Source organism: Dryobates pubescens, chromosome 27 (assembly GCF_014839835.1).
Source record: "Dryobates pubescens isolate bDryPub1 chromosome 27, bDryPub1.pri, whole genome shotgun sequence".
NCBI lineage: Eukaryota > Metazoa > Chordata > Aves > Piciformes > Picidae > Dryobates > Dryobates pubescens.
The window spans coordinates 2,117,448-2,131,245 of NC_071638.1; the positions used below are offsets into that span (position 1 = coordinate 2,117,448).

The 13,798-nt window shown below is 49.1% G+C and overlaps 1 protein-coding gene across 1 annotated transcript in view; it reads right to left on the reverse strand.

The window, feature by feature from the left end:
• SHISAL1 (shisa like 1) overlaps window positions 1–13,798 on the reverse strand; it is a 116,583-nt gene that overhangs the window by 17,432 nt on the left and 85,353 nt on the right. The window lies entirely within an intron of this gene.

A 13,798-nucleotide genomic window follows, 5' to 3' on the forward strand; every position in this document is an offset into this window, starting at 1 on the left:
CTGGAGATCATCTAGTCCAAGCCTCTGGACAGAGCAGGGTCACCCAGAGCAGGTGACACAGGATGGCATCCAGACAGGTTTTGAATGAGTCCAGAGATGGAGATTCCACTACCTCTCTGGGGAGCCTGTTTCTATGCTCAAACTAAAGAAGTCCGTCCTCATGTTTAGATGGAACTTCTCCTGTCACTGGGCACCACTGAACAAAGGCTGGCCCCATTCTCCTGACACCCACCCTGTAGGGTAAGATCCCTCCTATGTCTTCTCTAGACTAGGAAGCCCCAAGTCTCTCAGCCTTTCCTCTTAAGACAGATGTTCTAGTCCCCTAATCATCTTTGTAGCCCTTTGCTGTACCTCTCAGGTAGTTCCTTGTTCTTGAACTGGGGAGCCAGAGAAGGCCTCACCAGGGCAGAGTAGAGGGAGAGGAAACCCTCCCTCATCCTGCTTGCTACACTCCTCTTGATGCACCCTGATATGCCATTTGCCTTAGCTGCAAGGGCACATTGCTGGTGCATGGCTGTCCTGCTGTCCACCAGGACTCCCAGGTCTTTTTCCACAGAACTGTTTTCAGCTCTAACCTGTACTTACATGTGGGGTTATTCTTCCCTAGGTTCAGTACCCTACACTTGCCCTTCTTGAACTTCATTAGGCTACTCTCTGCCCACCTCCTCCAGACTGCACAGATCTCGCTGGATGGCAGCACAGCCGTCTGGTGTGTCAGCCACTCCTCCCAGTTTTGTGTCAGTGGCAAACTTGTGTGGGTACACCTTAATCCAGGTCATCAATAAATACAGTGAACAGGACTGGACCCAGCACTGACTTCTGGAGAGTACCACTTGTTATGGACATCCAACCAGACTCTATGCCACTGACCATAACCCCCTGAGCTCTTGCAATCCATTCCGCTGTCCATTCATCTGACCCACGCTTGCTTAGCTTGCCTATGAGGATACTGTGGGAGAGAGTGTGGAAAGCCTTGCTGAAGTCAAGGTAGACAACTGCTAAATACTCCAGGCCCTTCATTCTCCTGTAAAGCAGGTGCTGCAGGAGCAGAAGAGACTCTGAAGAGGAAGATGGCCAGTTTTTGTGCCCATATCCAACAACCATCCAGCAGCAAGGGAAGTGGTGAGCCTTTCTGGATGTTGGAACTGCTCCTCAGCTCTCACCGAGCCTCTGTGTTTCATTCAAATCACAGAACAAGGTTGGAAATGACCTCAAAGATCATCAAGTCCAACCTGTCACCCTACACCTCATGACTACTAAACCATGGCACCAAGTGCCATGTCCAGTCCCCTCTTGAACACCTCCAGGGATGGTGACTCCATCACCTCCCTGGGCAGCACATTCCAATGGTGAATGACTCTCTCCGTGAAGAACTTTCTCCTCACCTCCAGCCTAAACCTCCCCTGGCACAGCTTGAGACTGTGTCCTCTTGTTCTGGTGCTGGTTGCCTGGGAGAAGAGACCAACCCCCTCCTGGCTACAACCTCCCTTCAGGTAGTTGTAGAGAGCAATAAGGTCTCCCCTGAGCCTCCTCTTCTCCAGGCTAAACAACCCCAGCTCCCTCAGCCTCTCCTCACAGGGCTGTGCTCAAGGCCTCTCCCCAGCCTCATTGCCTTCTCTGGACACCTTCAAGTGTCTCAATGTCCTTCTTAAACTGAGGGGCCCAGAACTGGACACAGGACTCAAGGTGTGGCCTAACCAGTGCTGAGCACAGGGCACAATGACTTCCCTGCTCCTGCTGGCCACACCATTCCTGATGCAGGCCAGGATGCTGTTGGCTTGCAAAGTTGCTCCTCTGTCTTCCATTTCTTGCCCCCCACCCCTTGGGCATTAAAAATCTCCTATAATAACTGCTGTTTCCTCTGGAAGGGATGAAAACAAGATGTGTGTGCTGCTTCCCTTAACCTCTCCAGAGGCTGAGCTTGCTCCAACTGCAGACCAGTCTATTTAGGAGGATGGAATCTGTTTCGTCACTTGGATTTTGATCCCCGAACCCTGTGGTTTAGCCTGGAGATGTCCATTGACTCCCAGCTAAACTGGGGCTTTATTTACCTTCACACAACACACACCTGGAAAATCTTCCAGCTCTGGACATGAAATAGCTATTAGTGGCATATGGAAAGCGCTGTATTCCTTGAGATAACTGTTTCATTTACTGGAAAGATTACTATCTGCTTTCCTGTTTCAGTAGTAAGAGGCTTAGTCTTCTGAGATGGCACTCAAGGAACAAAAGCAAATGTAGTAATTGCTAGGGGAGAGCTAGGTTTTCATGTTGGCTGGAACAGTCTGTTTCCTTTAACTATTCTTTCCGTGCATGGTTTTATTTCCCCCCTCCTTTGGATTCTTGTGGCTTTTCTAGCAGTATGAAATCTAAACCCATTTGTGTTAAAATACATTTCTGAAGCTATTTCACAAAAGGTCATGAAGAGAGGTTTTAAACATCAACAAAATTATCAACAATTCACAAAGGAGAAGATGCTGCAGTTTAACCTGGTTACTCTGGCTTCCTGTCGTAGAGCCAGTGTATGTTGCTGTGCATGTAACCATCTAAGCAGTAATTATTAACTTTATTTGTAGTTAGAAGCAGAAGGGTAGCACCCACAACAGGGAAGACAACTTCAGAATCATAGAATCAGTCAGGGTTGGAAGGGACCACAAGGATCATCCAGTTCCACCCCCCCCCTGCCATGGGCAAGGACACCCTACACTACATCAGGCTGGCCAGAGCCTCATCCAGCCTGGGCTTAAACACCTCCAGGGATGAGGCCTCAACCACCTCCCTGGACAACCCATTCCAGGGCTTCACTACTCTTATGGTGAAGAATTTCCTCTTCAAATCCAGCCTGAATCTCCCCACCTCCAGCTTCATTCCATTCCCCCTAGTCCTATCACTCCCTGAGATCCTGAGCAGTCCCTCCCCAGCCTTCTTGTAGGCCCCTTCAGATACTGGAAGGCCACAATGAGGTCACCTCGGAGCTTTCTCTTCTGCAGACTGAACAGCCCCAACTCCTTCAGTCTGTCCTCACAGGAGAGGTGCTCCAGCCCTCTGCTCATCCTTGTGGCCCTTCTCTGGACACCTTCCAGCATGCCCATATGCCTCTTGTAATAGGGGCTCCAGAGAAGGGCTGTAGAAATGTCTCTTCTTGCTTCTGTCCCTGCCATTCCCATGTGAAAAAACATAGAAGAAATTGAGGTGTGTTGAGATGTGGCAAGAGGAGAGGTCGAGGACCCTGGACAATTGTAGCAGAGCGCAAGAGGCAGGGGAACAGTTTCTGTGTGGGGGTGATGTGGGCCGGGCTGCCGGCTGTGCACACACACACACACACGCTCGGCTGCCAGCCCTGAGCTGCCACTGCTTTATTAGTTTTAAATTGTCTCACAGTTGCATCTAGATCTTGGTCTGCTGGCACGTAAAATGTCCTCTGGCTGCAGCAGGCTCTTCGTGCATGGGTCAGTGACTGTGCATCAACCCTGCTGAGCAGCATTTCTTGACTCACAGAGGGGGAAAGGGAAACAAAACAGTGCTGCTTTAGTGTCGTCGGGCTGAAGTATTTCACTTGGTCTGGCTTGGTTTGAATGATAATTTATGAAGTATGGATATTGTTTTGAATAATTATGACTGCCAGCTGGTGGGCTATCCTCTGTTCTATGTTCTTCATTGCTTACTCATTTGTCTGCATGTGTGTGCATGTTTTGTACTGGGGATCTGTCGTGTGCTCGTGATTCTGTGACAGACATTTAGGCTTCTTGCCCAGGGATGACTGTGGTTTTCAGGTGTGCACCTTAATATTAGATCATAATAATTCAGAATGAATAATTCAGCAATAGCTATCACATGCACACACTGTAACAAGAGAAGCCTGCTGAGCTGTGTCCGCTATAATCTTGCAGCACTTCCATATAGAAACTCAGAAGCCAGCTACTCACAAAAATAACCTTCACCTCTCCAGCTCTGCTACCATCACCAGGCTTCTGTGCCCACAGAACATGAGAGATGAGAATTTGGCAGGTGGTGCCAAGATGAGATTTTGCCCAGAGTTTTCCATTCTTTGGTGTGATTATACAATCACCCACAGTCTCACTAGCATCAGCAGCTATTATGCAGCAGCTGCTTAACCAGGCGTTTATGGGTAGAGGTGGGGAGGAAAAAGGCCACACATTTGTCCCCTGTGTTCCCTAATGGTAGAGGATGAAACAACTGGAAAGAGCACTGTGTGATTTTTTTGATGTGCAGCTGTTGGCCAGTGAATACTGGCTGCTTTTCAATCACTATTTCTTCAGAGCTTAGGTGAAAGAGTGCTGGAGACGAGCTGTTAGAAGCAGAAGGATAAAAGGTGTGGGGTTCAGCAGCTCCCTGTGACTCATCACTCTTCAGAGATGGGAAACAGGGAATGCAATAGAAAGTAACTTGCCTCCCTTGTCTGTGTGACTGATTTACAAGCCATGTCACTAATCAACACAGAATATAGCTAATGACTCCTTAATTAATCTAGTGCAATTTTTTTATGAAGCACACTGCAGTGACTTTTCCACATGATGCTACATGGCAGTAATGATCTCCAACAGAAAAAGGCAGCCTGCGTAGCATGTGTCAGCTCTCAGAGCAGCATCACTTCAGCCACTGCAGGGGACTGCTGTAATACAGAATTCAGCTTGAGAGATATGATTAGCTACTTAATACAGCTACTTGTGTCCTGTGTCCAGTTCTGGGCTCCTCAACTCAAGAAAGATGTTGGGTTGCTTGAGTATGTCCAGAGGAGGCCCCAAAGCTGGTGAGGGGTCTGGAGCACAAGCCCCATGAGGAGCAGCTGAGAGAGCTTGGGTTTGTTTAGCCTGGAGAAGAGGAGGCTCAGGGGAGAGCTTACTGCTGTCTACACCTACCTGAAGGGAGGTTGCAGCCAGGTGGGGGTTGGTCTCTTCTCCCAGGCAACCAGCACCAGAACAAGAGGACAGAGTCTCAAGCTGCACAGGGGGAAGTTTAGGCTTGATCTTAGAAAGGAGTTCTTCACAGAAAGAGAGACTGGCCATTGGAACGGGCTGCACAGGGAGGTGCTGGAGTCGATGTCTCTGGAGGTGTTTAAGAAGAGACTGGATGAGGCACCCAGTGCCATGGTCTAGTTGATGAGTTAGGGTTGGGTGATCAGTTGGACTTGATGATCTTGGAGTTCTCTTCTAATCTGGTTGATTCTGTGGTGGGTGGGGATGTTGTGCTGGGGTCTTCTATGTGCTCACTGGGGTGCTGAGTGTCACTTTAAGGGAATGGGTTACAGCTGTGCTATTCCTGTGCTGGTTACTGGCATGCCAGGGGTTGTTCAGAGCAATACAGGACACTCCCAAGAATACCACCCAGAGATCTGCCTCAGGACTGGATAATTATGAGTGGGAGAGTATGGGCAAGTGCCTAGAACAGTGGTCCCCTCCATTGGTTTGGAATTTCCCCCCTGAACAAGTGCAAAATCCTGACAAGATGGTGAAATATTTGGAAAATGTCTCTTGTTAGCCCAGAAGCTCCTGAGAGGCAGAAATCACTGTGGTGTGTTGGGGCCTGGCCCATGCTTATTGAGCTCTTCTCAGCACTGTTCAGAGTGCTCAGGGGCAAGAGATGGTCTCTGGGCCTGCAAACAGACCAAGAGGCATGGCAGCGGCGGCAGAGAACCAGCCTGTGCCAGTATTGGCTGCCCCTGTATGGAGAAAGAAACACACAGGGAAAGCAGCTCCTCTGGCAAAGGAGGAGGGTGAATGGAGGTGATCAGGGGAACAGGAGTTAGAGCCAGGGATGGTCAGTCAGTCTTTCTCCCTGGCCTTGGAAGAATGGCCAAGGACAAATGGTGGATGAAACAACTAGCAGTCTCTGGCAATATGAGGAAGGTCTCTCTTCCCCTGTCCAGGCCTGTGATTCACCTGTGAAGGACCTGTCCTGGAAGGTCAAGCAAATCCAAAAGAACATGTTTGATTCCCCACCTGTGTGGTCCCATGTTTCAGCCATGAGGAGCAGGCAAGCCCCTGTTGGAGGGAGAAAATCTGGGCAGTATACACCACGGTGTAAGCCTGTGGTTTTAATTGCATGACCATGGGAAGGAGATGAGGAAGTGGGACAAAAAACCCTCAGCTGCATGAGTCTGGGTATAGCAAAGAAACTCTCCCCTAAAGAACGCTGCCCCAGTTTCCAGTGGGAAATCACCCAAAAAATAGCAGACAAGCTGATATTGCTTCTGATCCTCTTGAAGGGACTCCCAAAGCATCTTCACAGGATGCAAGTAATTCCAGTCAGAATTAGAGGGGCCCTGCCTTCAACCAGATGGAGGAAAAGGACAACAGGGTTTATTTGACTGTGTGGATCTGATGGCTGGGAAATTTGCACCCACAAGAGTACAAAGCTTTAGCAGGCACAGGTGCACAGTGTACTCCGATGGCATCAAACTACGCAGGGTTCGAACCATCCATATTTCTGGTGTGATAGGGGGATCCCAACACCTGGATATGCTGGAAGCAGAGCACTGGAATGCAAGCCACAGTTTGCTTTTGCTTGGAGGGGTGGAAGGAGTCACTGGAGTTGACTGTCCAGGGGTGGAAACACAGCCCCAGCATTTGGACCTGCGATGCACTGATCCAGACTATACTGTGCTGGAACAGGGTGGAGCTCCAGAGCACCTGCAGTGTGTGTACTGCAAAGTGATCGCATTCTGGGTGAGAACGGACAGTGACTGATGTATCATGTGTGTTGTTTGATGTTAATTGCTGCTGGGCATGATGCAGATGGTATAGGATAAGGGGTGAAGAATGCCGTGCGGTGAGTTGAATTTGCTGCTGATATTCAACACCCTGCATTGCCATCGTGTCAGCTTCACAATGAAAGTGCTGGCTGGAGCAAAGCATCACGGGGCTTGAAGTTCAGATTTTAACATGAGTTACAGCTTCCTGTTCTGGTTGCTGCTTTTGGTTTCTGGGTTTGGACTGTTGGTGGGTTGGGGATTGGGGGGTGTGGTGGTTTAAGCCTTAAATGGGAATTAAGAGCTCAGCTGGGGGCAAGGCTGAGAATCTCTCCCCTGCTCCCTCCTCCTCCCTCCCAGCAGAGAGGGAAAAAAAAAAGGGAAAGGAGCAAATCCACCAAACAATAATTTGGAGTCAGCTTGGCAGTAGAGAGGTAAAGAGCTTTCTTTAAACAATATATATATATAACAATAACAGGTAAGGTTCTCAAGGGCAAGGAAGAAGGATGGATGGGAGGGGGACAAAGAAGAAGAATACAAAAACAGTCTCTCTCTGAAGAGGCACAGAGGCAGCAGGGAGAAGGATCACAGTATCACAGTATAACCAAGGTTGGAAGAGACCCCAAGGATCATCAAGTCCAACCTGTCCCAACAGACCCCACAACTAGACCATGGCACCAAGTGCCACATCCAATCTCCCCTTGAACACCTCCAGGGACGGTGACTCCACCACCTCCCTGGGCAGCACATTCCAATGACGAACGACTCGCTCAGTGAAGAACTTTCTCCTCACCTCGAGTCTAAACCTCCCCTGGCACAGCTTGAGACTGTGTCCCCTTGTTCTGGTGCTGGTTGCCTGGGAGAAGAGACCAACCCCTTCCTGTCTACAACCACCTTTCAGGTAGCTGTAGAGGGCAATGAGGTCACCTCTGATCCTTCTCTTCTCCAGGCTAAACAACCCCAGCTCCCTCAGCCTCTCCTCACAGGGCTGTGCTCAAGGCCTCTCCCCAGCCTTGTTCCCTTCTCTGGACACGTTCAAGTGTCTCGATGTCCTTCTTAAACTGAGGGGCCCAGAACTGGACACAGGACTCAAGGTGTGGCCTAACCAGTGCAGAGTCCAGGGGCACAATGACCTCCCTGCTCCTGCTGGCCACACTATTCCTAATGCAGGCCAGGATGCCATTTGCCCTCTTGGCCACCTGGGCACACTGCTGGGCACACTCATGTTCAGGTGGGTGTCAATCATCACCCCCAGGTCCCTCTCTGTTTGGCAACTCTCCAGCCACTCTGACCCCAGCCTGTAGCTCTGCATGGGGTTGCCATGGCCAAAGTGCAGCACCCAGCACTTGGACTTGTTAAATGCCATGCCATTAGACTCTGCCCATCTGTCCAGTCAGTCAAGGTCCCTCTGCAGAGCCTTTCTACCTTCTAACTGACTAACATCCGTTCCCAACTTGAGCCCAATCAGGCCCAACCACGTGGCAGAGGAGCGGGAGGACAGCTGCAGTAGCTCTCACCCAGGAGAGACAGGAGCCAAAAGGAGAGCTAATGACTCCAATGCCTTCCCTTTTATACCCTAGCTGGGCAGGGAGGGGGGAGTGGAACAGACTCAGTTTCCCAGGGGGAAAACGCCCTGCAGGGAGGGCAAAGCACTCACAAGCCCTCCCCCCTGTTTTCAGAATGGGCCTTAACCCACCACAGGGCTGATCACCGGCTGCTGCTGCTGCTGCTGCTGCTGCTGCTGCTGCTGCTGCTGCTGCTGCTGCTGCTGCTGCTGCACTTTCTGCAAAGAGCCTCAGGTAACTGTGCATTGCAGTACTCCCAGCAAAACTCTCTAGCTCAACTCTTTATCTCAATCCATTTTTGGGGTGTTAATTTCCCTCCTGCCTGTGTGGGGAGGGAGTGGGGGTTGAGAGAGTGGACTGTGTTAAGCCAGGACGCTGGTTCATGTGGAGTTTCTCATCAACTCACCCCTTTTTTACTGCTCTGCACTGTTACATAGTGTCATGCTAATTAAACTAATTTCTCTGATACTTGAAGTAGTATTTCTCACTTGTACTGTTTTAGTATCAGGTTATCACCTAGCACAGAAACAACATTAGCAGCATTTTTAATTATGTGTGTGACACTTGTCCTGTCACTTAACATCTTTAACTGGTTTTATCTCTTCAGCAATTCCAATATCCAAGAAACTTTTTTACAGTGGATTTCAACATTTTTTCAGAGGCATGTTTTATTTTGTTGGTTTTGTTGTTGTTGTTGTTGTCATCATTTTTCCCCTGCAGTGAAGAGGTTTTCCTCACAATGATGGCTGTAGATATCTCTGTACATCTATTTGTGACAGTGCTGCTCATTTAACTGCTCCATAACTTACAAAGTTCTTGAACATTGTTTGCTGACTGACATCAGTGTTCTCTGCTGACTAAATGAACAGTAAAATGACTCCAATATTCCCCATATGCCAACACCCTCTTGATTTATTCTGCTTTGTGAGACTTAAACAGCCATCTATCTGGTATCTTGCTGGTGAGGAGCAAACCAGCTGTGGCTAATTGCTGGCCTTTTTTGGAACTGTGCAGCGGTACATCATTATAAAACCAAGGTCATGCGAACATGTTTGATCACTTTTCTGATGAAATGCTCTAATTGCTTGCTGCAGTTGTCTTTGTTGTGATCTAATCAGGGAGAAGTGACAATAAAAGTAACTCTGTGGTAGAACCTTGACCTCAGCTCTCACTGCAAATAATTGCCTGATGTTGTTACCATTTATGGTCACGTACTCGTCACTGCCACATAAGCTTCTGGTGATTTTATTGCTGTTTGCTGTTCCACAGTATGCCATCACTTGATGCAGAAACCTTAGCTGGCTCTAAAGATCTTCAGAAGGATTATTTATTACATCTGGCTGCTCAGTTAATAATAATAATGCTTAGAATAATTCACTGTTCTGTACATGACCTTCTGCTCCACTACCTGCCTGCTGCTCCCTGAGTTAGGCAGTTATTTGACATCCAAAATACACGTTGGGAGTCGACTCTTACAAGACACTGGAAGCAATGGGATTTTACTGCAGAGACAGTTTTCCTCCTTCTTTTTCATTATGATTTCTGCTAAAAGCATTTAGTATCCCTAGATTGTTATTTTGCAGGTGCTGTCCATCATTTTCTTTCCTTTTTCTCCCCCCCCCTTTTTTTCCTCACAGAAGAGCTTTCTTTCAGTTCAGAACTCTGAGTTACATGAAATCCCCTGTTACAACAGGAAGATCTGCCTGATCATTAATTAGATTATTAACTCCAGTTCCTTAATACCTCCCCTTTTATTTCTTCTGCCACTTGCATTACCTTTGTCTGATGCAGTTGTTTCCTTGCCCATCTGCCTGATTTAGTCTATAGAAAACAAAAAGCAATTACTTCAATTTTACCAAGGTAAAAAAAGTTTTCATCCCTGCCAGTTAAAGCTTAAAATGGCTGTGACTGCACATTTCAGTGCAAGGTATGGGAGCTACTTGATGCTTCACAGTCTTGGAAGGGACTTAGGGGTACCGATTGACAGCCAGCTGAACATGAGCCAGCAGTGTGCCCAGGTGGCCAAGAAGGCCAATGGCATCCTGACCTGCATCAAGAATAGTGTGGCCAGCAGAAGCAGGGAGGTCATTGTGCCCCTGTACACTGCACTGGTTAGGCCACACCTTGAGCCCTCTGTCCAGTTCTGGGCCCCTCAGTTCAAGAAGAATATTGAGACTCTTGAACATGTCCAGAGAAGGGCAATGAGGCTGGGGAGAGGCCTTGAGCACAGCCCTGTGAGGAGAGGCTGAGGGAGCTGGGGTTGTTTAGCCTGGAGAAGAGGAGGCTCAGGGGAGACCTTATTGCTCTCTACAACTACCTGAAAGTTGGTTGTAGCCAGGAGGGGGTTGGTCTCTTCTCCCAGGCAACCAGCACCAGAGCAAGGGGACACAGTCTCAAGCTGCACCAGGAGAGGTTTAGGCTGGAGGTGAGGAGAAAGTTCTTCACTGAGAGCTGTTAGCCTTTGGAATGGGTTGCCCAGGGAGATGGTGGAGTCACCATCCCAGAATAGAATAGAATAGAATAGAATAGAATAGGACCGGGTTGGAAGAGACCTTCAAGATCATCGTGTCCAACCTATCATCCAACACCACCTAATCAACTAACCCATGGCACCAAGCACCCCATCAAGTCTTCTCCTGAACACCTCCAGTGATGGTGACTCCACCACCTCCCCGGGCAGCCCATTCCAAAGGGCAATCACTCTCTCTGTGAAGAATTTCTTCCTAACATCCAGTCTAAACCTCCCCTGGCACAGCTTGAGACTGTGTCCTCTTGTTCTGGTTGCCTGAGAGAAGAGACCAACCTTCTCCTGGCTACAACCTCCCTTCAGGGAGTTGTAGAGAGCAATAAGGTCTCCCCTGAGTCTCCTCTTCTCCAGGCTAAGCAACCCCAGCTCCCTCAGCCTCTCCTCACAGAGCTGTGTTCCAAACCCCTCATCAACCTTGTTGCCCTTCTCTGGAAATGTTCCAGCAAGTAACAATCTTTCCTAAACTGAGGAGTCCAGAACTGGACACAGGACTCAAGGTCTCAGTGCTGAGTACGGGGGCAGAACGACCTCCCTGCTCCTGCTGGCCACACTGTTCCTGATGCAGGCCAGGATGCCATTGGCCCTCCTGGCTGCCTGGGCACACTGCAGGCTCATGTTCAGTCTACCATCAACCAGCACCCCCAGGTCCCTCTCTGCCTGGCTGCTCTCAGCCACTCTGACCCCAGCCTGTAGCTCTGCCTGGGCTTGCTGTGGCCAATGTGCAGAACCTGGCACTTGGATGTGTTCAATCTCCTGCCCTTGGACTCTGCCCATCTGTCCAGCCTGTCGAGGTCCCTCTGCAGAGCCTCTCTACCCTCCAGCAGATCAACTCCTGCCCCCAGCTTGGTGTCATCTGCAAATTTACTGATGATGGACTCAATGCCCTCATCCAGATCATCAATAAAGATGTTAAAGAGCATGGGGCCCAGCACTGATCCCTGGGGCACACCACTGGTGCCTGGCTGCCAGCTGGCTGTGGCACCATTCACCACCACTCTCTGGGATCTCTCCAGGTCCCTGGAGGTGTTCAAGAGGGATTGGACGTGGCACTTGGTGCCATGGTTTAGTTAGTCATGAGGCCTTGGGTGATAGGTTGGACTTGATGATCTTTGAGGTCTTTTCCAACTTTATTGATTCTATGAGTCTTTGTCTTTGCTACTCTAGATCCAGGTACCCTTAAAAACATGTTGGCAACAACCAGGCTGATTTTCAGTGACATTTGTACTTACACATCTAAAGCAGGAGTGCTTGTGAACACCTGCCTTAGCTTCTTAAGTGCAAATGTAAAAGTGGTGTTAGCCAGCCTGGACACCTTTGGTGTGCCACTGAGAGAAATGTCCAGGCTGCATGAATACATAGAATACATAGAATAAACCAGGTTGGAAGAGACCTTCAAGATGATCACGTCCAACCCATCAACCAATCCAACACCACCTAAACAACTAACCCATGGCACCAAGCACCTCATCAAGTCTCCTCCTGAACACCTCCAGTGATGGCGACTCCACCACCTCCCCAGGCATGTGCGTGGAGGTGAAGCTCAGCTTTCGTGCTCAGCTGTCCTTGCGAAGCAGCCGTGCCTCTTTCAGAGTTTCTCTCTGATGCTTCAGAATCCAAGTGAGAAGCTTTAGAATAACCTTGCTCTTTTATTTCATAGTGCATATAGAAAATGTATACAATGTGCTTTTGCTATTACAGTTGCTATTGAGCATTTGGCATCTAAGAGGATGCAAGCGGTAGGAGTTTTGTTATTACTATAATAAATACAAAGGCTTTTAAAGTTAAGTGACTTCTCTTGTGACAGAGGTGATGGAACTGGTTGCTGAAATCTGGGATGTCACACTCATTCCTGTATGTGATGCTATCATAGTATCAGTCAGGGTTGGAAGGGACCACAAGGATCATCTAGTTCCAACCCCCCTGCCATGGGCAGGGACACCCCACACTAGATCAGGCTGGTCAGAGCCTCATCCAGCCTGGGCTTAAACACCTCCAGGGATGGGGCCTCAACCACCTCCCTGGACAACCCATTCCAGGGCTTCACCACTCTCATGGGGAAGAACTTCCTCCTCACATCCAGCCTGAATCTCCCCACCTCCAGCTTCATTCGATTCCCCCTAGTCCTATCACTCCCTGAGATCCTGAGCAGTCCCTCCCCAGCCTTCTTGTAGCCCCTTTCAGATACTGGAAGGCCACAATGAGGTCACCTCGGAGCCTTCTCTTCTCCAGACTGCACAGCCCTAACTCCTTCAGTCTGTCCTCACAGGAGAGGTGCTCCAGCCCTCTGAGCATTCTCCTGGCCCTTCTCTGGACACCTTCCAGCACCTCCAGATCCCTCTTGTAACAGGGGCTCCAGAACTGGAGGCAGTACTCCAGGTGGGGTCTCAGCAGAGCTGGGTAGAGGGGGAGAATCACCTCCCTTGACCTGCTGGCCACACTTCTCTTGCTGCAGCCCAGGCTCTGATTGGCTTTCCAGGCTGCAAGTGCACACTGAGAGCTCCTGTTGAGCTTCTCCTCCCCCAGCACCCCCAAGTCTCTCTCCTCAGGGCTGCTTTCCAGCCAGGCACTGCCCAGCCTGGATGTGTGCCTGAGGTTGCCTCAACCCAGATGCAGGACCCTGCCCTTGGTCTTGTTGAACCTCATGAGGTTGGCTTGTGCTCACCTATGATGTTGTGACCTTACATCGTGCAATTGTAAAGGTTAACTGCACTGCTCTGATTTCAGATTAACTTTGTGCTCCTGCCTGCTCCTTCAGCAGCCTTATTCTGAAGTTGTTATAATGGAGATTAGATAATGATCTCCCTGCAGAAAAAAATTCCTACTTAAATCACAGCAGAAAACTTACTTGTGGAAGACATTCAGAACTGGTTTCCAGGGCTTTTTGCTAGCTTTCCTTCCTCAGTGTGAAGAATTCATTTAGCAATAGTCTTCAGATAACTTTTCAAATCCTCATTTATTTGTTCTAACTGCTATGTTCTGACAATTCATTACTGCTTT